General features: G+C 48.1%; 1 long non-coding RNA gene across 1 annotated transcript; it reads right to left on the reverse strand.

The window, feature by feature from the left end:
• Positions 1 to 16,327: 16,327 nt before the first annotated feature.
• LOC115902282 lies at positions 16,328 to 20,605 on the reverse strand. The gene is made up of 2 exons (XR_004060605.1): positions 19,795 to 20,605; positions 16,328 to 16,569 (listed from the first exon to the last, which is right to left on the reverse strand). It is a non-coding gene; the product is annotated as an uncharacterized LOC115902282 (long non-coding RNA).
• Positions 20,606 to 21,200: the final 595 nt, after the last annotated feature.

Genomic DNA, 21,200 nt, shown 5'->3' on the forward strand with positions numbered 1-21,200 from the left:
GGCTTTAGAGAATGCCTGAAAACCTGCATGGCTTTCCCAAGCAGCTGCCACCACCACCACCCCCTCCAGCAGCTCTTGTGTCATGGGCAGCCAGCCCGGGCCTGCTCTGGTTACTTTCGCATCCTCTCCCCGGGATCAGCTGAGCCACACCAGGAAGAGAGAGATGTGAAATAAAAAGTGGAACAAAGGACCCTTTTCCTGCCACTGCTGGAGCTGATGGCCGGTGTCCTGCTGACTTCAGCAGCACCAGTGTTGATAAGAATAGGCCTGTTCTAAGCTCTTTGCAGCTTGCATGGACTTCTCTTGAGTTACAACGTGTGTGCACATGCACGGTGAGGGGAAATGTGCAGTTTTTGGCAATTGAAAGTTTAATCAAAAGGCCACTTTTCCCATCTGTTATTTTTGGGCCGAGCCTCCCGAGGGTCAGCTTGATAACATTTCACGCTGCTTCTAATCAATTTTATACCAGGAAGCAGTGTGAGAGCTGACTACCAGAGCGCTGGAGTGGCATGGAGCTCAGCACTGGGAACATAGCTGGAAAAATATGTTGGGGATTTTGGGGCATAAACAAATGTTTCCTAATCTGGACTGCAACTCTGGCAGGCATGTACTGACAAGCAGATGTCGATTGGAGCTGAAAACCAGCAGGTTCTACTACAGTGTAACCTGTAAATCCACATCTTGACAGGCATGTTGTGGTACGCTGAGCTGTAGTCCTGAGAAATAAGGTAACACAGGAATCAGATCATGGAATCAAATAGGGTGATTATCACTGCCTTTTTTGGCTTTGTGTAGACAAAGCAAGCAGGTAGTAGTTTGTACTCATTGTATTCTATATGGCTGTTGAGATCACACTTGATATTTTGGAGTTTGCAGCCTTGGAGGTTTAAATGATTTTGAAGACATGGGCATTTTTTGTTGTCTGTTTCTCCTCTATGTCCATTCCATCCTGTGATTGTCTCTTCCAGGACTGGACAAACACAGATAGGCGTGCATAACTCCTGGGGGCTCTGTTCCTTGCTCCACACACCTTGCAGGCAGCCACAAGGGAACCACACATAAGAGGAAGAAGAACTAAGAGTACTGGGGTCAGAGCTGGAGCAAGACTTCTCAGCAGGGCTGGCAAGACTGACTTTTGCTGCCTCAGCTGTGAGAGCTTGGGATCAGACTCGGTGCCCTTGGAACTGTCAGAGTTGAGAAGGTGGGGAGAGACTGCAGCTGACAGAAGGGAGCTCCTGGGCTGCAGCAGTGACCCTGGTTTCGGGGGACTTGACAGACCCTGACTGGTTGTTGTTGTTGTAGTCAGCTGCTGCTCCTGTCCCTTGAAATACAGGAACCTTTGTTTATCTGGAAGAGCCTCAAAACATCAGGCAGAGTCTGCAGGAGGATGGTTGAGCCTGGTGCTGGTGCTTTGCTGTGTGTTTTTGGCAATGCAAAACTTTCTAACAACAGGTTTCTGGAGCAAAAAATGCCAACAGCCCAGCTCTGTGGGCTGCACTGACCTCTATTTTTCCAGTAGATTATCCCTATGTGGTTCTCAGGAGCTCAGACCTGTGAGCCAAAGAAACCCAATTAAAATGACACCACATCATTTGCATTGCGTGCAGCTGTGGCTCTTCCTGGGCCCAGGGCTGGTGCTGCTGACCAACAGTTGTTACTCTCTGTGGACAGGTTTCACTCAGCACAGGCAGAGCACTCGGGTGGGATCGGCAGTGTGGGATCTGCAGGATGCTGAGCGCCTGACTTGATCCCAAATCTCCTTTGGGATAAGGAATGAGCTTCTTGAGGAGGTAATAGCGGGCAGTGTGGGATGGAGTGTGCCCTGTTTTATCTGTTTCAAAAAGAAACAGTCTAATCTCCTAGGGAATAGGTGAAATATTAATTTTTATTTCAGCATGCTAACACTGCTCACACCAGTGTTTCTGAGGAGCGTTATCATTGTAGCCCACCCTGGAGGGCGGCTCTTTAGTGATGCAAATAGACTTGTGATGGTTTGGGCTTTTCTCAGTGTAAGGAATAAACCTGGGAGCAAGCAGCATCTTCCAGCATTTCAGCAGCTTCTGTGCCAAGGATTAGACCAAACTTAACCTTCATCAGCAGTTTAATCTAATGGTGTGGTTGTGCAGCTGATTTAAATCAGGGCTGCACTGGTTGCTCTTCTCCACCCTGCAGCTGTGTGCTCTGTGCTGCTGCTGCTGCTCCTCTCCCCTCGCTCGTTCCGTGCACTTCGCTAAACCAGCAAAAACCCTCTCGGCAAAAGGGGAAAAATGGTTTTGTGTGCCTTGGAGAGCGGGATGAGGAGGTCAGCAAGGTGGCAGGGCCAGCCCTGCAGTGACTCTGTGAGCTGGGTGAGCCACCCTGGCAGCTCGCTGCTGCTGGGCAGAGTGCTCCTGCACACAGGTGGAGTGGTGCCAGTGCTGTGCATGGGGGAATCTCAGCTTTCCGTGGGGAGATCCCCACAGGATCCCCTGTCACAGGCCCCACAGGATTCCCTGTCACAGGCCCCACAGGATTCCCTGTCACAGGCCCCGGGGACTTGCCCAAATTGCAAAGACAGCTGGTGGCAGACCCAAGATCCTGAACAAACAGCAGAGGAACAAAACCTCGTTCCTTTTGCAGTTTAAACCAAGATCCCGAACTAACAGCAGAGGAACAAAACCTCGTTCCTTTTGCAGTTTAAACCAAGATCCCGAACTAACAGCAGAGGAACAAAACCTCGTTCCTTTTGCAGTTTAAACCAAGATCCCGAACTAGCAGCAGAGGAACAAAACCTCGTTCCTTTTGCAGTTTAAACCAAGATCCCGAACTAACAGCAGAGGAACAAAACCTCGTTCCTTTTGCAGTTTAAACCAAGATCCTGAACTAGCAGCAGAGGAACAAAACCTCGTTCCTTTTGCAGTTTAAACCAAGATCCCGAACTAACAGCAGAGGAACAAAACCTCGTTCCTTTTGCAGTTTAAACCAAGATCCCGAACTAGCAGCAGAGGAACAAAACCTCGTTCCTTTTGCAGTTTAAACCAAGATCCCGAACTAGCAGCAGAGGAACAAAACCTCGTTCCTTTTGCAGTTTAAATCAGAGTTTTATTTTGATTAATAGAAGCTGAAAGGGAACTCGATGCACTTTGGTTTAATGGTACTTGGAAAGCAACATCTTGGGCTAAGATTTTCTTTACGAAGCACCTTTTGTTTGGGGTAAGGTACCACAGAAAACCACAAAACGGAGCCTTTAGGCAGCGGGAAAGGATGCAATTCTCCTGAACTTCCACTGGGCTCCTCTGCTGTTACAGTCAACAGAAGCACCAATTAAACGCTTCCTGGTCTGAACTGAGCTGGTTTCCAGTCGAGATTCCAGCCTGTGGACTCGGTATTGTTTCTGTCCAGAGGTCTGTATTACCAAAACTGACAGGTGTCACAGGGGTTATTCTGTTCTTAGCACTATTTTGAATTTAAAAAAAAAATCCTGAAATATTAAAAATATCTGAGAAGAAAAGGTGTTTGTAAGATACTGGAAATCCTATTACGTGGCACCGTTCTGTTTTCCAGGCTGTCCAGATGATAGGTTATGGATGATATTGAAGCTCAGAATCATACAATGACTATTGTGTTGGACTTATACAATGAACACAGCGCCCCACAGTTGAACCAGGTTTCTTTTCCTATTAATGTTTATTTTGTGCAGCAGTGAAACGAGACCTCGGTTTTATATCATTCTCTCTATATAAATATTTCTCTACTTTTTCAAGTGCTCATGAAAAATGTGACAAGATGTCCACCGAGGTCACAAATGTAAGCATAAATAGCTGCAATTTAACATCAGTAGTTAGCAAACAAGATACCCTCGAGGTAAAGAGGCTGATAAAAAGAGGGCAGCGATGCATTAAAGATGCATTATTTGGGGGTCTATGGATATAATTTAGGCTTCACAACAAGGTCAGACTGATTTAATTCTCTCTGCAAAGGTCAGTCCAAGGCCTGGCTGTACTAACCCCTGTGCTCTCCATCTGTCTGCACTCCAAGCCAGACACTTTCAATAGGTGATTGTGTGCTCATGACTGGATGAGAACACATTGAAATCACCTCCAGGTCCAGCCCTCCTCGGAGCCAGCGCTGACCCTGGAGGAGCTGGTACCTCTGGAACTTTGCACTCGGCTGCAGCTTTGAAGTGTGGAGGAGAACATCTGATATTGGTGTTTTCCTAATGCTGTAAGTGCCCACGAGTATTCGCCTCCATAAATGCCTTACTGCAGTGTCATAAATGCTTTATGCAGGTTTATTCTGTGACCCTTGAAACGTGAGCTCTCTCCAGCACTGGCAAAACTGTAATAATACAAAGTGAAAAACCCCAAACCACTTCACTGCTCCCTTTCTCCAAAATGAGGAAAAATGAAGAAACTGGTGTTTGTGGACATCTTTATTTAATAGTCCAGGTTTTTAAAAAATCTTCTTCCATAAGCAAGGGATTCTTTAAAAATAATTGACAGGACAAAATAAATATGCCATGTCCCGGTATCTGTTAGTCATTTTCTTGCTGCTTTTTTCACTTGATGTTAAACGTTTCTGAATTCTCTTTTCATTTTAAGTAGGAAACAGGTTTATTAATCTGAATGCAGCAACTAGAGAAAATGAGGCCAGTGAATGATTTCAGTTTTCAATAGATATTTAGCTCACTGAAACAGTCACACACAGCAAACAGCACTTGCTTTCATGAAAGAAAAAAAGAAGACATATAAGATTAGTGGAGGGTACACTTAATTTTAAAAAATGTAAGACATCTTATTTTTATGTGTAGGGATATGAGAATATGAACAGATACTGCTTTTATTGTATGCCAAAGCATAAAGGTAAAATGATATAAAATAGCACAAAATAATTGATGTACTATGCTAACAACCAAACTAAACAAAAAAACCCCTCCACACAGTGCTCCTTCTGAGGTACTGTAAGTATTCTTTGGGTACAATACTTATGTACATCTGGTTTCAGTGCTTACTTTACATTTGTCAAGTAGTCCATTGCAAAAGAGAAAAAAAATAGGGTGAATCTGGTTGGGAACCAACAAAATTAAAATCAGGAATTCAGACCTTAGGATTCAACTCTCCACAAAGTAGCTCATCCTGTGTTGCTCAAGCCTGCCTACTATAAAGTCACCTAAAAAGAGATCTGCAAGAACAATAATACAGATCATAACAGAGTGAATTAAAGGCAGATTTTCAGATTTCTGCCTCTCTTCCTTAGGTTAAATAATGTCCCTGGTAAACAAATTCTGATCTAAAATGATAAAGACTTTTTGTTCCAGGTATCTTACGAAATCACCTCTTGCTCTTGTGCACGATGTGTGCTGATGAATCAGAGATAGCATTTGGCTCTTGAGGCTGTTCCAGTGGCCCTGCTTTTCTAAGTTTGAGGAAGGCAGGGAGAGAATCTGTGCAGAGATCACACACACACAAAAACAAAACAAAACAAACAGCAACAAAAAAGTGGTAAATTACAGAATCACTTTTTTGGGGGTTTTTTTAGAACATGTCGTGCCTGACCCCATGCCTCCATGCACACACACCCATTTCTGGTGGCCAGCTCACCTTTTCATTAGGTCCAAGGGTTGCTGGAACACCTCTTCTGCTGGAAGGTGTGCAGGTGTGCTTGGATTGGCCATGGGGAATGACTGGAGAGTGAGTGGCAGAGGAAGTCACCCTCCTGTGATATGAACTCAGCCCCTGTGTGTCCTGTCTCCTGCTCTCTGGAGGAGCTGGGCTGTCAACCTGGGCTCTTTTCACTGAGTGGGTATTTTTATAGTAGCTGCTATTTGTGGTATTGTATTAGGAGTGCTAAGGTATTCATTACAGCAACTGTTTGCTTTGAAATACTTTGTGGGTGAACTTTTATTGCTCAGGAATGGCGCCAGATGGACAGTCCTGAGGAGCAAAGTCCTCACGCTATCTGCAGATCATGGCACAAGCAGTGCCACGCTCAGTCCTTCCTCTTCTGCCTTCCTCCACCACCAGCCTGACAATTCAGCAGGACAAGGGCACTCCAGGGAAACCAGCACCAGGGTCACCTGTTGAGGTGGCAGGTTTGAGACACATTGGTTGTAACTCCGTGGGGCTTTTCCCAGAGGGTGCCGGGGATTTGGCTGTTCACAGCCTCTTAAAGCATTCTTCCTGGACGCTGGGGCAATTTCTGAAGCAGTTGCTGTTTGTTGCATGAATCCACACTGAACAGGCTTTACAATATTTCTATCTCCAGCACCTGGAGCTATGATTTACCTTTTTGAATTGGTTTTATCCCCTCAGTCAGGGAAGGGACACAATTTCCAATAGGGATTGAACTGGTAATGTCCATCCTTGTGTCAATAATGGAAGCCATTCACACAGAACAAAATAACCTGTTGTGCCTGGAAGTCCCTGTCCTTTGTTTGCATCTCATTTGGAGCGCTGCTTATCACTTTCTACCCTATAATCTGTCTGGCTTCTTGCTTTCCTGAAAAACTGAGCCCAGGGTGGGCTGAAAAAGCTGCCAGCCATGTCAGCTCTCTGGAGATGTGCTCATTTACCTGGCTGACTCTGTTTTCCAAAACCCTTTGCAGGATCTGGATCTTAGGCTAGGATGGTTTAGACTTACAGTGGAAACCCTGGCAAACCTGAAGCATGACAGCATTGACAACTTCCACCCCAGGGTGCTGTTCTGCTGTGGCAGGGGAAGGAGCACTCAAAGTACAGCCCTGCTTCTCGTGCTTTGCTGATGTTCTGCACACTCAAAAAGGAGAGCAAAAAGCAAAGCTGGATGTCTCATAAAAACATATGATTTTCTTCCTTGTCGCAGCGAGTGCTGATCTGAGCTCACACTGCACTTTCAGGGGCTGCAGGGGTTTAAGGGTTCAGGCTCTCCTGGTCTCCAAGCACACATTTTGCTCTCTGAAACAGAAAAATCCTGTGCCACAAAAATGGGAGCTGCTCTTTGATTGTGCGCTGGTCGCATTGTTTCACGTGTGAGACACGACATGCTCTGTCAAGCCGCCGTATTCAAACTTCCCCTAATATATTTCATTTTTATTAGCAGCAGAGGACAGGTGATTGGAATCCTAATCCTGGGGGTGATGTGTGTGTGAGGTGCAGAACACCTAGGTGTGCGCTGTGGTGCAGCTGTTGCAACCAGCTCACACGCTTTGCATTTCAATCTCGAGGCTTTTGCTGTGCCCAGCTTTTCTTGGGGCATTTGGTGGAAATTAAACTGTGAGGGGTGCAGGCCACTTTACACCATTGTATTTCCCTTTCCTACTGTTAAGTTTTTGATTCTTCTTTTCCCTCACTGTGTATTTATACTCCTGCCAAGTTCCAAGGAAGCAGAAAAGCTGATCCTTGTATTATTATTATTAAGTGATGCTTTCGACAAGTCAGGCTTTCAGAGAGGAGAAAGCATCAGGCAGGCAGGTGAAGACAATTCCTGCATTGCAGAGTTACTGTCTTACATGTGCTCCTCCTTTGGGATGGAACTTAACAATTCACAGCTCTCTTGTCCTCATGCTCCTTGGGAAACTCACTCCAAGCCAAGATCTTCCAGTCTGCCTCCCTTTGGTAGGAATGGCTCCCTGACTCCAGGAACTCTCTGCCCTCCAATCCACAGGTTGTAGGAGCAGCGTTTGAGGCAGGAGAGCTGAGCTGCTGTTGGGCAAGAAATGGGACAAACAGGTCAAAAAAAGTCCACGTTCCCAGGTGGATAAAGCTGAAGGAGACCAAAGAAATCAACCTGGCTGAGCAGAAAACAAACCAAAAAGTTATTTTGTCCTTTCTGTTGTAGCATTTGTGTGGAGCAGCAGCTGCCAGCAGGGATGGTTTCCCCAGGTGCTCACAGCAGGGAGTCCTGGGCAGGCAGGGCTGTTCCCCTGGGACAGGCAGAGGCCTCTCCAGCTCTGAGCCGAGTTCACAGCCTTGCCCCGCCGCTCTGGGGAAGGTCACGGTGCCTGCAGGCGCTGCAGGAATGTGCTTGTGGCAAAGCTCAACACCAGGGGAAGCAGTCCCAAGGCTTCCTGGGGTTTTCCCTGCAGAAAGGAGGCTGGGGGAGGAGAGAGGACAAATTTCTCTTGTGATGGACACAAGTGATGCAAAGCTCAGCATGAAATCTGGGTAACATAAACCCTTCCCTCTTGCTCTCCCACACAGGGAGCCAGAACAAGCTGTGTACACTGCTTTACCTGTATTTTGGTGTCTCAAGGCACACACAGACCTCAGGCTAGCCCTGTATCAGGGCAGCGGCATCAAACTTTTAAGCCCTGAAATTTAAAAGGCCATCTTAACTAATAGGGGAAAAAATACCTTGGGACATGTGCAGAGAGTGAAAAGAAACAGCGTGCAACAGTGTGGACAAAGTCCTGACCTGCAGCACAAAGAACTGCACCAACGCCTTTGGTGCAGCTACGAGTTTATAGTGTTCTGGAGTGTTGTTTATGTTACTATAAAAAAAGGTGAGAAAATATATTCAGTTACTTTCTGTTTCTCCCCATTGAGCAGATGGCAATTCATAGCTCAAACTGTTTTTTAAGCCATTTCACATTTTACTAATAAGTACAATATGCTTTTCAACAACAAGCCGTGCTCAGGCGCTTCTGCAGAGGTTATGTGGTTGCTCAGGTAGCTCAGAAATCAGAGACTTTAGGAATCCTGTTGCATTGTAGCGGCAAAAATTTTCCTGTCACGTCTCACGTGGTGGAAAACACAAGCTGAAACCTCTCCTACTTCTTGTTTTAAATTATTTCTAATTTTGCAGGCCACAATTAATAATAATGGTGCGCTCACCTGAACTGCCTCGGTCTGAGATTGTTTGTACCAGCTATGTTCTCGGTAGAACAAACCCCACTTTTTAAGGAGCTGAATAGTCTTTGCATTTTAGGTGTATAATAATAGGTAGAGATGGCCCATTGGGAAAGGTGAGAAAGCACTGAGCAGTTCTGTTCCAGGAAGTTTTGGTGCTTTAGAATGAAAGCTGTTAATATTGCACACATTGGAAAATTCTCACCATTACAACCGCGGTTTTCTCAAAACCTGTTAAATTATATGCGTGCAGGAATAAGGAAGAGTGGGTTTTATTATTAATTGACACTCATTTTTAGCTGGCATGTGGTGGCAGGTCCTCCAAAGAAACCCAAGGCACAGATTAGAGCTGAAAGTTTTGGAAATGTTCTAAATCTTTGTAGTATTGCAGAGAGGAAGTGTAATATTAAACTGACAAATTGAATATATCTATTTTTTTTCAATGTAATTCACAGTTTCTTCCTATTATTTTTTACTACCCGTGGAGATAAAGCAAAACAAATTCCTCAAAACAGAGAGGAATACATTTCCAGATACCTTTTCCTATTAAGTAATGCATCTCCCTCATACATATGTACTGTCAAATATCCATCCATTCCTTTTCCACGCCGCGTCTCCAGCCAGAAGTGTTGGCTATGCAAATATTGCAGAACCGACTCTTAACATATGTGCTGTGTGCCTGGCTACAGCTACACGGGAAACTCTAGGTAATAATTAGAGTCTGCATATATTATCCTGCAATTATAATTTTACATAATCGGTTATGTAATCTCGAGGCTGGTACGCGGTGAGAAACTGAGGTTACGTCAGAATTCTTCGGAAGAAAAATAAAATTATTGATCGTAAGTGCAGGTCCTAGCGAGGAAGGGGAGCAGAGGGAGGAGGGATGGTGCAGCACGGAGCATCTCGGCGGTGAAAGATCTCGCTGCATGGGACTCGCCCCCAGGAGCGAGCAGGGCATCCCGGCGGCTCCGGGGGGACCGGGGAAGGCGACGAGAAAACGGAGCAGAAGTGGGAAGGTGACAAAGTGGCGGGCGCTGATTTATTGCGGGAGCCTGTGCTCGTTCCCAGCTCCTGAAACGCTCGCGGAGAGGAGCGGGATGCGGGGCTGCGGCCGCTGCGAGCCGCGGATCGAGCCGAGCCCGTCCGCCCCTTGCCACCCACCAGCCCTGTCCGAGCCGCGAAGGGGCCGGGGGCGAGCGGGCAAAGCCCCCGGGAAGAAATAAAATACCCCAGGCACGCAGGGAAAACAACGGAGTGATAATAAATAAACCACCAAGTGAATCAGATGAAATTGCCAGGCGTTCGCTCCCGATAAACAGCAAGCTTTGTAATATCCAGGTGTTGGGGAAAGCTGTTGTCTTATAGTTTATAAATCCCTGCTGGTGGGAGGGAGGGTGAGAATCTTTGGAGGTGAATGAAATATCAAATCACGAGGCTGTATGTAGATTTATGATTGCATAAGAGGCTCGATCATTTCCATATATTGAAATGTGCTGTCCTTTCCACGACTTGCCCAGCCCTTGGAGGGAGAGAGAGACGCTCGATTCTGCCTTGATCAATGCTGACTGTGAAGCAAGGAGGAGGAGAAGGGGGGGACCAGGCTGGCACCAGATGGAGCAGGGTCTAGGGAAAGGTCAAGGTTAGCTCAGGCTGCTATTGAATCGGTTGCAGCCTCACAGATAGATCTCTGCCTCCGAGGCACCCACTGGGGCTTCTCAGAATCAAATCTAATAGAAAAGGCAGTCACAGAATGAAATCGCTTCATCTGAATGCTAAAATTGTTATTAGGCTACATTAGAGAGATACCGGGCACATGATTACCAAAAAAGGAAGCATGCCTAGCAGTTTGCGACTGAAATAAAAGCTGTGAATATGTTGATACCATCGTGGATGTGCAAAGATAATAGATAACAGGAGAGCAGGGCAGGGAGAGACGCGTGTGTGCAACGAACAGATTAACATATTGATGCGGATGGATGTGTCCCTATGAAATTACCGTGCGCGCGCTGGGCTGGGTCTGTCCGTACGCGGGCAGGAACGCACGCATTCCCGCGTGTCCTGCCGTGGCCGTGCTCCTCAGCACTCCCAGGACATTTGTTCATTGCCTGGGACAGCAGGTACGAGAAGTGGGAGCCCGCTCAGAGGAGAGCTTTGGTGGCAGCTCCTTGCAGGACCCACCCTCAGCTCGTGCTGCGGTGTTGCCGTCACTTTGATTTTTGGTTTTGAGTCCTCCTGCGGGCACAGGGCTCAGACATTGTTTGAGGCCGCTCATTTTCTGGCTCATCTCAGGCAGAACTCCCAGGTAATGCCATTAGGTCCACACACATGTGCAGCCCCCCATCCTGGACACGGGAGCGTGACGTGAGCGCGCACATACGTGTTCGGAGCAGCGGTGCTGGCAGCTGGCTTCCAGAGATCTAAGTGGGGCTGTTCCCACTTACCAGCTCCACCACGTTACCAATTCCTTAACCTACAGCACAGCCATGTCTTAAAGAAGGGTTTGGTCTTGTAAAATAAATGCTGGCTACACTAGATTAAACATGATGACTGCACTCTAAGGGTTAATAAATTTAGAATTAACAGATCATCCCAGCTTGATACAGCTACTATAGATGATTTAATATGCAGCCTAAGCAGGTTGACAGTCAGCTCACAGATGCAGATAAGATCAAACAGTCTCTTGATTCAATAGATTGAATGGTTGTACTGAGTGTCTGGAAGGTGAGTGACAGTGCGTATATGGCAGGGGTTCTGGCAAAGAAGGGCTTCGATTCCCCACCGCTGTGCACTGCACTGGTTTTCCTTTTCTAGCAGTCAACCTTTTTCAGCAATCAAACCCGGAGTTAACATGAAAAAAAAAAAGTCTCAAATATAGTTCAGGAGAGTTATTTGAAGTTTTCAGTAATGAAAAGCTCCACGCTTTAATGGTAATCACCATTACTATGGCTAGTCTGCACTTCAGATTCCTTTTTCACGGACAAGGCCATCGCCACCCACTCCATCCCACAGGGAGTCTCAGCTGTCCACAGGCTCTGTCTGTCTGTCCACATCAGTCCCCTTCCCTGGCAGACCTAAATCCACAGGAAGGAGCTATTTTGGAGGCCAAACAAGGACACCTTGCCCCAGACAGCTGCTGGGACTTAGTGAGTGCAGCCTTATCCTGGTTCACCATCCAGAGGCTTTGGCTGCAGGAAACCTCGGGGGATGCAGAGTGACAAAGACAATTCCCCCGGAATGGAGCTTCTTTCTCAGCTCTTTTGCTTTTCTGGCTTAAAAGTTAATGTCTGTAGTAAGTCTTCTGTGGTTTATGTTTTCCTTTTTTGCTCTCCTGTCCTATTTAAACGGGAATGTAAAACAGTCCTCACAGAGGCTGGTGAGCAATGGGATGACAGAGTGGTCTCTAACAATTTTATTATTTGATCAAGAGTAAAAGCTCCACCTGAACCATTAGATTTTACAATATGAATATGTTTCCAGGCAATTTTAAAAACGCTTATTATGCATTCAATAGACAGTCACAGGTCTGAATTGTGTCTTATTGTATTATATGGGGCCACCACCATACTGATAGGGATATTTGTGCTAGAGTTACTGCACATCTGAATGCTTATAAATTAGCTATATGGTTTCCTTTGGTGGGGTTTTAAAAATACTCCCATGGTTTTGATGAATGCCCTGCAGAAGGTTGGTGTGATGAGCAGTGCTGCTTTGAATCTGCCAGCAGAGCAAACCCAGAACCCACCTGAGATCTGTTTCTTTGTGATTCTTAAAAATGGGCTCATGTACTTTTGCAAATGCTTACCTGTGAATTATAGTTTCATTTTAGTTTAGAAACCAGTGGCTCCCTTCCCATCCCTGAGTTAGAAAAGAGAGGGCCTGGATGTGTGCTTTGGATACAGATCCACATGGGAGCCTCCACAGATTTTCCTGAGCAGGTCTGCCATGCCACTCAGGGCTAGGCCAGTCTTTTTCCTACTCCACGCCTGGGAGCACCTCTCAGGCCATCCGATGGAGGCACGGAAATCATCTTCTAACTCCAGACAGGCAACATCAAACTGCGGAGGAACAGCGCTCAGATACCCCTTGCAGAAGAAATGCCCGAGCAGCAGAGCCCAGGGGCACAATGAGGGAGCCGTGTGGGGCTGGGAGGGCCGGGGCAGCCGTGGGGCCGGGGCAGCCGTGGGGCCGGGGGAGCCGTGAGGCTCGGGCAGCCGTGGGGCTCGGGCAGCCGTGGGGCTGGGGGAGCCGTGGGGCCGGGGGAGCCGTGGGGCTCGGGCAGCCGTGGGGCTCGGGCAGCCGTGGGGCTCGGGCAGCCGTGGGGCTGGGGGAGCCGTGGGGCTCGGGGAGCGCCGTCCCTGCCCCGGGGGCTCGGAGCGGCCGCCGCGCCCCCCGGGTGCCCCCGCGGCGGCGGAGCCGCTTCCCGAGGCGGAACCAGCGGAACCAGTGATCTGGCAGCAATCTGCATATTGATGGTGCCTCCTGCCGCTCTCCCTGATTGCTTCGCAGGAAGGAAAGGTAACAGGAAAACACTGAACCCCCTCTCCAAAGTGGAGGAGAGGCTTCTACGTGCACGGGGGCTTTGATGGAAGAGTAAAGGCTGGTAAAGCCCATGGCGGGGAATTTGTTTGCCAAACTGATTTTTGTCTTAGGATTTGAAAGCGGTTGTGTGTTTCTTTTCTGGTTTTTTAAGTTCTGAGGCTGAAAATGTGAGGTCCGTGCTAGAGAAGAGCACTGATCACTTCAGGGAAAAGTAATTAGCCCCGTCATATTCGCTGTATGCGTAAGTCTAAGGAGGAGGCAATCCTTGGAGATTGGGAAAGGCATTGAACAGACACTTTAAAAGTACAGTGCCATGGTACAGGTATTTTTTAGTCCCTCTCATAAGCAATGCACAGATGTGCAGTGTGGCACTGAATGTAAGAGCTAATAGAGAATAGTTTCACTTTTATTGGCTCTGAGTGCAGTGGCTGCCTAGGACACACCTATTGTGAGGCACTTGCCTAGGACACACGTATTGTGAGGCACTTTTGGCCTTCCTCGTGGGAATGGCCATGGCTGTGGCCCTGAGTGTTCAGATCCCTTCATTCCTGGGCAGCACCAAGCAGGGTGCCAGGAGCCCGCAGCTCACCTCAGCGCCGTGCTGAGGGGATGCTCAGCACTGTTCAGCAGGAGATGGCTGTGGATGCCATCTGCTCTGTCCCATTGCTCCAGCCACACCTAGACCAAGCTTCTCCCTACAGCCCGGTGCTCTGTATGGCCTGGGATTACCCCGTGGATATCTATAGCACCCAAACGTCTGAGGGAGGTGTGTGTCAGCACAAACAGAGCATGGAGCTCTCTCTCCCTGTGTTTACATCTACTTGTCTCTCTCTCTCTCTTCAGGCTCTCAGATGCTGTGAAACTAAATAGGATAGGGCAAATTACAGTCTAAATTGTGAATACATTAATTTCAGTATGGTAATATCAAACATTGTACTTATTTCTGATTTCTGTATTTAATTTCCCCAGCTTTTTTAAAAGCTGGGGAATAGTTGCTCAGTGAACAATAGCATTAGTACAATAACTCCCCCCAACCCCAGCATTCATACTTAATGCACATCAGCTTTCTATGTAATGCCATACAATATACTTGCACGTTATTTTAATTGAGTGAAATCTTATTCATACTGGTGGGAGAAGGCATTCTTTTCACTGCAGCCAGGATTCACACTGCACTGACGGAATTATGGGTGCTGACAATAACAAATGGTGGCAAAACTATCCAAACTGCTCAAAGAAGTGGGCTCTTATCACAGGTTATTCACCACCACTCCTGCTCCCCCTCAGTGCTGTGTCTTTCTGTGCAGCTTTGGGCTATATAATAATTTATTCTTCCGACTACAGAGAGTTGCATTAAAATATTATTGTAAGCATTTTAACAATTAAGCTGAAATTTTGCGTAGAATAAATATGGCAAAGGAGAAAAGCCACAGCAAAGCTGTCCTTATTTTTAAGCACAGAGAAAGGACTCTGCTCTCTCAACTATTAATTATTTTTCATCTAGAAAAGATCCTCACACAAACTATGTCATGTTCTGCAAAGCAGGCGCATTTCTTCTTGGCTGGAGCTAAAAGCTAAACCTAAATGTCACCTGAAATAGTCATATAAAATGAATATAGAGAATGATGATTGTGTATGTTAAATTTCAGTTCAATGCATTCTATGTGACTAAAAGTTGAAGCTCTAAAAAGCAATGTGAGTTATTTACAGAAGGTGTTAAGGCACCAATCTAACAGCATGCTTGAGTACATGCTTACTTTAAGCATGTAAGTACAGCTGATGTGCCCAAAGATAAATATGTGCTTAAGAATTTTGCAGTACCCAAGGCCAAGTAGCTTCCTCTGGCAGGGGCTATATCAAGCAGAGTTAGAGAAGGAAAATCCTTTTTTATTGCACTCTCCTTTCTACTGTCCCTCACACCAAGCGTGCTAGGAAGGAGGGACTGTGTTCAGCAGCAGATAAGTAAACAACTAAATCTTTCTTCATCTTGTGTAGCAAAACTAATTTCTCAATAGAAATAATTTCTTTTTGATTGCTGATGTCGGGTTTCTCAGATTAGTGGGTTATTTTTGTTATTCTACTTTTGAAAATTGAATTGAGGTATAGCTGGATTTATTTTTCAAGACAAAATGTTTGCCTTTCCCTGCTGCCACATGCAGAGTAGGGCTTTCCAGATTTCCTCATCGGGACAGTTTGATCCCCTTGGATCCAATCTCGCACAGAAGTGCACTTACCAGCTCAAGTCAGAACAGGAATTTAAGAAGCTGTTTGTGTCAGTGACCTGCCTTCCTACTGCTCATGGCCTTGGACACAGTGATCTTGCTTGGGATCTCAGCAGTGTCTCAAAAGGACCAACCTGTGCCACCATGGGTTCCTGAGAGGCAACACAGGTGGGGGGATTTGGATGTGTGGGACATCTTCCCCAGGAGCATCTGGCTTGTCACAGAGCTCTGTTTTGGAGTGGCTCCCACAGGACACAGCCCTGCAGTGTGAGAGCCCCAGGCTGCAGCCAGGCTTGGTCTAAACTCTTCCTGAAACAGATGGAGATGAACATTTGAGAAGTTCAGGTGTCCCTGCTCCTTAACTGTGTGGGGAGGGGCACATGGAAATTCTGGGTTCCAGCTCTGTGAGAGCAATCCACTCACAGCTCCTGGCTCTTCTGTCTGGCCCTGGGCTGGGCTTTGTTTGATGTAGGGTCAAGGAAAATCTCGAGTCTGCATCTAAACTAAACATGCACTCTTTGTCTTAGTGTGATTTGAGGTGATAAAACTGGACTTCTGCAAGTTTAAAGCTAGGGAAAAGTAGGGAGCATTTATCAGCAAAATCCTTTGTAACACAAACCAATATTTAAACTCAGGCTCAATATTCAAAGCTGAGTGGCTCATCCCTTTCTAAGTGATGCCAGCACACAGGTAGGACTCATTTCCACACATTTCTAGGGGAAAGATAAAGCCCAGGAAGATTAAAAGATTCCAAGAAACTGTTAGCAAAGATATTTATTTATGTTCTCTTTATCTTACACATTTAGGACCCTCTTTGGAGATAACTAAAGTGTCATTTCTTGTTCCTGGCCTCTTCTCAGTGTGCAGGAACAGGCAGGTGGGTCAGGGTGGCAGGTGTGCCCTGTGAAATCCTCAGGGCAGCTGTAGATTTACCTGGGGTATCCATACATATTCCATTGAGTAGGGAGCTTCAGAAGAGCTAGAAGTACCAAATTCATACCCTAGATGTCAGTAAAAGAAAAAAACATTAAAACCCATTAAAAATCACTTTATGAAAGTCCGTGAATCAAGCAATGGGTTAGCCAATTATTCATAAGATAATTCCCTATATGGACTGACAGTTGGAGTCCCAAGTTTCAGCTCAATCAAATTTACACAGCCCAAGTTATAACCTCTTCAAGAGGGGGATTGTAACAGGAGCACTGACAGACCAGAACTACTGTGCCTCTTCAGTAACAAAAGCTCAGCCACCTCACCCGTGCCGTGGCTGCTGGTGCTGCAATAATTAAGACTGTATGGATTTGCATTATAGGTCAGGTTCTGGGAGGTTTTAAATGCACATAGTTTAAATCACGTTGGCCTGAAATGTAGCATAGAAACGCTCAGGGGCAGGTCACGTGTTTACTTATAAAAGACGTAAATATTAAACATACAATATGACAACTAAGTAAGTAGTGCAAACTAAACCCAGTTAGGCTGAAATCAAACATTTGATTAAAAATGAGATTTTTTAGTAATGCCTTCCTCTGCCTGCCCACACACAAGCAAAACTCTTTGTGTGCTTCAAGGGAGGGTTTTTGCCACTTCAAAGTCTGTTCCCTGAGCACTTGGTGCCGTTTATTTCACAGTGATCCCCAGAAAGCGCAGTCAAGGTTCAGGGCTCCGTCGTGCTAGGTGCTGTGCAAGCAGAGGCAGGCTGAAATCCCAGGCCTCGCTGAAAAACCCATGGAAAAAAAGTCTCCCCAAGTTGAGGGTTTTATTCCAGGTCCTGCCTAGGGCGAGCCGATAACGAAATCTTTGTGTCACCTGGCGCTCAGATGTCTGTGATCCTGCACGGACTCGCACTCTGTGTGCTGTGCCTGCTAGTAAGAGCTTGCAAAATCAGAGTTTATTTTGAACCTTTATTAAAAAGGGGAGAGGAAGAAAAAAAAAAAAAGAAAAAGGAGAAGAGAAAAGGCAAAGCAGCGCGCCCAGGTTTCTCCTGCGGGAATACCAATGCACGTACTATTTCTAGAACGTGCAATGCTCTGCTCATTCACGGGAGTCAGGCTGGTGTGATAAGAGTTCCACCCACGGTGCCTCCGCCCCATGGAGGCTATCGAGGCGGTGTGGGAAAGCACCCGTGCGCTCTGCCTGACGTTACATAACGCAGCCCGGCGCCGGCAACTGCCACAGCTCTGGAATTTGTGCTTGGTCCTAATGTTCTGTGGTGTTGGCAAGTGAGATTCCCGCTCTGAGTGAGGGAGTGACAGCTGGAGCTTCGAAGCAGGAACATTTGCCCACCAAAGTTGCTGAAGTCACCCACTGCCAAGTCTGTCGCTGAGGCAGCAGACAGGCAGGGACAGCAGAACGTGGCATGAGCTGTGCCACGCTCCTCTGCACCTTCAGGTCCCAGCCCTGGGTGCCTGCCTGTGAGATGGAGGAAGGCCAGACTTCTCAATGTTGGTTTTATGTCCCTTCCTACACAATTGTCCCTCCCAACCTCTAAGAATCTCAAGTGCTTGAATGTAGGGAGGACCATGCTGTTTCTCAGGCAGAGAGCTGAGGTGTGCGGAAAGGGATGGATACATTTTGGCAGATTTAAATCTTAGACTGATTCTAACAGCATGAATGTTCTCACCTGGGCACTCTGTCCTGCTGCTGCAGGTTCCTGCCATTGCTGTGGGACAGGGATGGGTGCCCACCTCTGCTCTCAGCTGCTGCAGGGCATGAGCTGGTGTCTCAGGGCTCTGGTTCACGTGGGACAGCCTGAGGCGGGATGGGCACTCAGCTAATGAGACAGACCCTTCTCTAAGGTTTGCTTCCCTTGGAGGCAGCCTGAAACCCACCATGGCTCTGATTTCAGCATGTACCTCAAAGTTTGCTGAGGTGTAGGGCCACATTTCCCCCAGCTGACTTTGCTCTGGGGCTAGGAGTCCGTAGGCAAGGAGCAGCTTTTACCATGGCCAGGGTGACAGCAGCTCCAAACGCTGCAGCAGCACTGCGAGGCATGCCCTGCACCTTGGACAAAGGGCTGTGCAGGGGCAGGAGGTGGCACAGGTTTGTGTCAGTGCACAGAACACGATCGCTGGGTCATCTCCTGTGCTGGCCTGGGTTTGTTCTCACCTGCCCTTCCCATCTGCCAGGGTTTCTAGGTGTTAGCAGCCTGCACTTGGGCATTTCTCTCTGTGTTCACCTGCCACTTGCAGCGGGTTTGTTAGCACAACCCAGGCAGGGAAGAGCGAGCAGGAGGTGCAGACAGGGCTGGAGATGCTCGGCGTGCTGGGGGCTGGAAGCAGAGATGCAGGAGGTGCAGCCTGTGGGGTGCAGCAATGGGATGCATCGCCCTTGCTCCACAGCTCTCCCGGGGCGCTCCCAGCCCCGGCTGTGCCCTCTGGCCCTGTCTCTGCCCCCGGGGCTGACCCTGCTGCCATCATCAGCCTCTCGGGCAGCCGGGGCCATGCCACCCCCATTCCCGCGGGTGTCCGAGCCCAGGGCACCGGCGGGGGCTGCCGTGTCTGGGGGGATGCTCAGCCCGCATCCCTCCCCGCAGCGCCCGGCTGAGGCTGTAGCAAACTCCCTGGCAAGAGCTGTTTGTTGACCACATTCACGTTCAGAGCCCTGAAGCTAAAAGCACTTTACACCATAAAATAAAAGCACTGTCTTTTTTTCTAAAAGGTTACGTCTGGAGGCCACGCTGCTCATACTTCATACAGAAAACTACTGAAAGGGCTATGAAATCCTCTATGATTTACACTCCCTCTCAGTGCATTAGGATATAGATCTACTCGACTCTAAAAATACTGTGGAGTTTCTAACCGACGTGAATATATGTGCATTATTTCAGAAAGTCTGTTAGAAAACTTGTCAACACATTATAAAGCATAAACCAGGACTTGGCCATTAAATACAGAGATCAGAGACAAAATGTGTACTGCAGGAAGTACCGAGAAAAGTCCCTCCATTCAAAAAAAAGTCTATTAGCTAAAAGTTTACACACAATATACACCAAAAGGTTTAGAGCGAGACCGTGGACCGCAATTACAAGGCATAAATGGAATCAGTAGGGGCTTTACAGTCCCCAGCGCAGTTAACTGGGCTGCCAGAAAATAATTTTAATATTGTCATAATTTATTACCCACCGAAAGCCACATCAAGGATTGTAAATACAGTCACTTTGTGTCCACGACTGCTCGTTAAACAGCCTCGTTCCCTTCCCCTAAAAATACAATGAAATAAAAACCCACCTGCATTATTAATCTGCGGTCATGCCGTGTTAAAAATGTCTTCTCACTCCTTTTCTTTCTTGAGATTTGTTATCTCCCTCCAATCACATGACAATGCGAAGCGCTGTGGGGTGGGGTGGGGGGGCACAGGAACGAGGGGGAGCCAGCACTTTTGCGATCAAATGCTAATATTAATAATTATTCAGCCAGGATGAAATATTATTTTTAAGGCAGCGAGTTTCCATTTAAATCGAGGCATTTTTACGGTGCTGGAATTAAGGGCATGCTGATGGTAAGAACATCCTCGCTGCCATTCATGAAAGCATCTGTAAAATTAGCTCCTGACTGTAGGTTTTGAGATGCGATCTGGGAAGTCACCTCTGGAATCTCAAACACGGCACGATAATGAAACAGATTTAGTTGTCACCAAGTGCTTAATTTGCTATGATTTTTAGAAAAGAAAATCAATGAACGATGCCTGTGATTGGGAATAAGCACAGGTAGGTGTTCTGATGCAGGTTGGCTTTAGAGAGCGTAATGAATTGTAATTCAGAGGAGTGTTAACTGCGAACGGCAGAACCTTTCAGGGGTAATAAAGTCATTACTTTTTACATTGCAGCCACCTTCAAAAGCTTTATACGTGCCATTAGATATAAATCAAGCCCCATATATATATCTACATCTCCGGTTCGGGCACACACGCCCGTGTGCACGCCTGGCAGGGACATGTGCACGCCTGGCACAGCCAGCCCTGCGAGCGGCGTGAGCCCAGAGCCGCCGCTGGTGTCACCTGCGCTGGCTCCCTGCGCCGCGTCCCGCACCCGCTCCCGCACCTCCGCGGCAGCCGCGGGGCGCATCGCCGTGCCGGCGGATAACGGAGGGGAGCGGGGGCCGGGGGGGCCGAGCGGCGGCGGGCGGAGCCGGGGGGCGGCTGGCGGGAAGCTGAAACCATCCTCGCACGGCCGAGCGGCTCGGCCGCGGCCCCCGGCAGCTCCGCCAACAGGTCCCCGCCGAGCCGCGGCCCCGCCGCCCCCTCGCTGCCCCGGCTCTGCCCTAAGGCCGAGTCTCCCTTAGGGCGGCGGGCAGCTCCTCGTCCCCCCGGGCTCCGCTCGGGGTGCCCGCCGCCGTGCCGGGCACGCTGAGCCCCTCGCACTCCCTTCGCAGCCGCACTTTGCTCCGCACACCCGCTCGCCTCCAGAGCTTATTTCTACCGCAACCTGATCCCTCCCGGCGCCGGCAGCGTCCGCCTCGCTCCGGGTCCTTTCGGCGAAGTTGCAGCCGCTGCCGCCGCCGCATCCTCCCAACTCCAGCCACTTCTCGGTGCCTCCTGCCGCCTCGCCTCCCCCCCTCTCCCGCCCTCCCCCGTTGCCAGCCCGCTGCCCGCGCCGCCCCGCCGCCGGCAGCCCCGCGTTTCGCTTTCGTTCAGA

The sequence above is a fragment of the Camarhynchus parvulus genome, chromosome 3, assembly GCF_901933205.1.
Source record: "Camarhynchus parvulus chromosome 3, STF_HiC, whole genome shotgun sequence".
Lineage (NCBI taxonomy): Eukaryota > Metazoa > Chordata > Aves > Passeriformes > Thraupidae > Camarhynchus > Camarhynchus parvulus.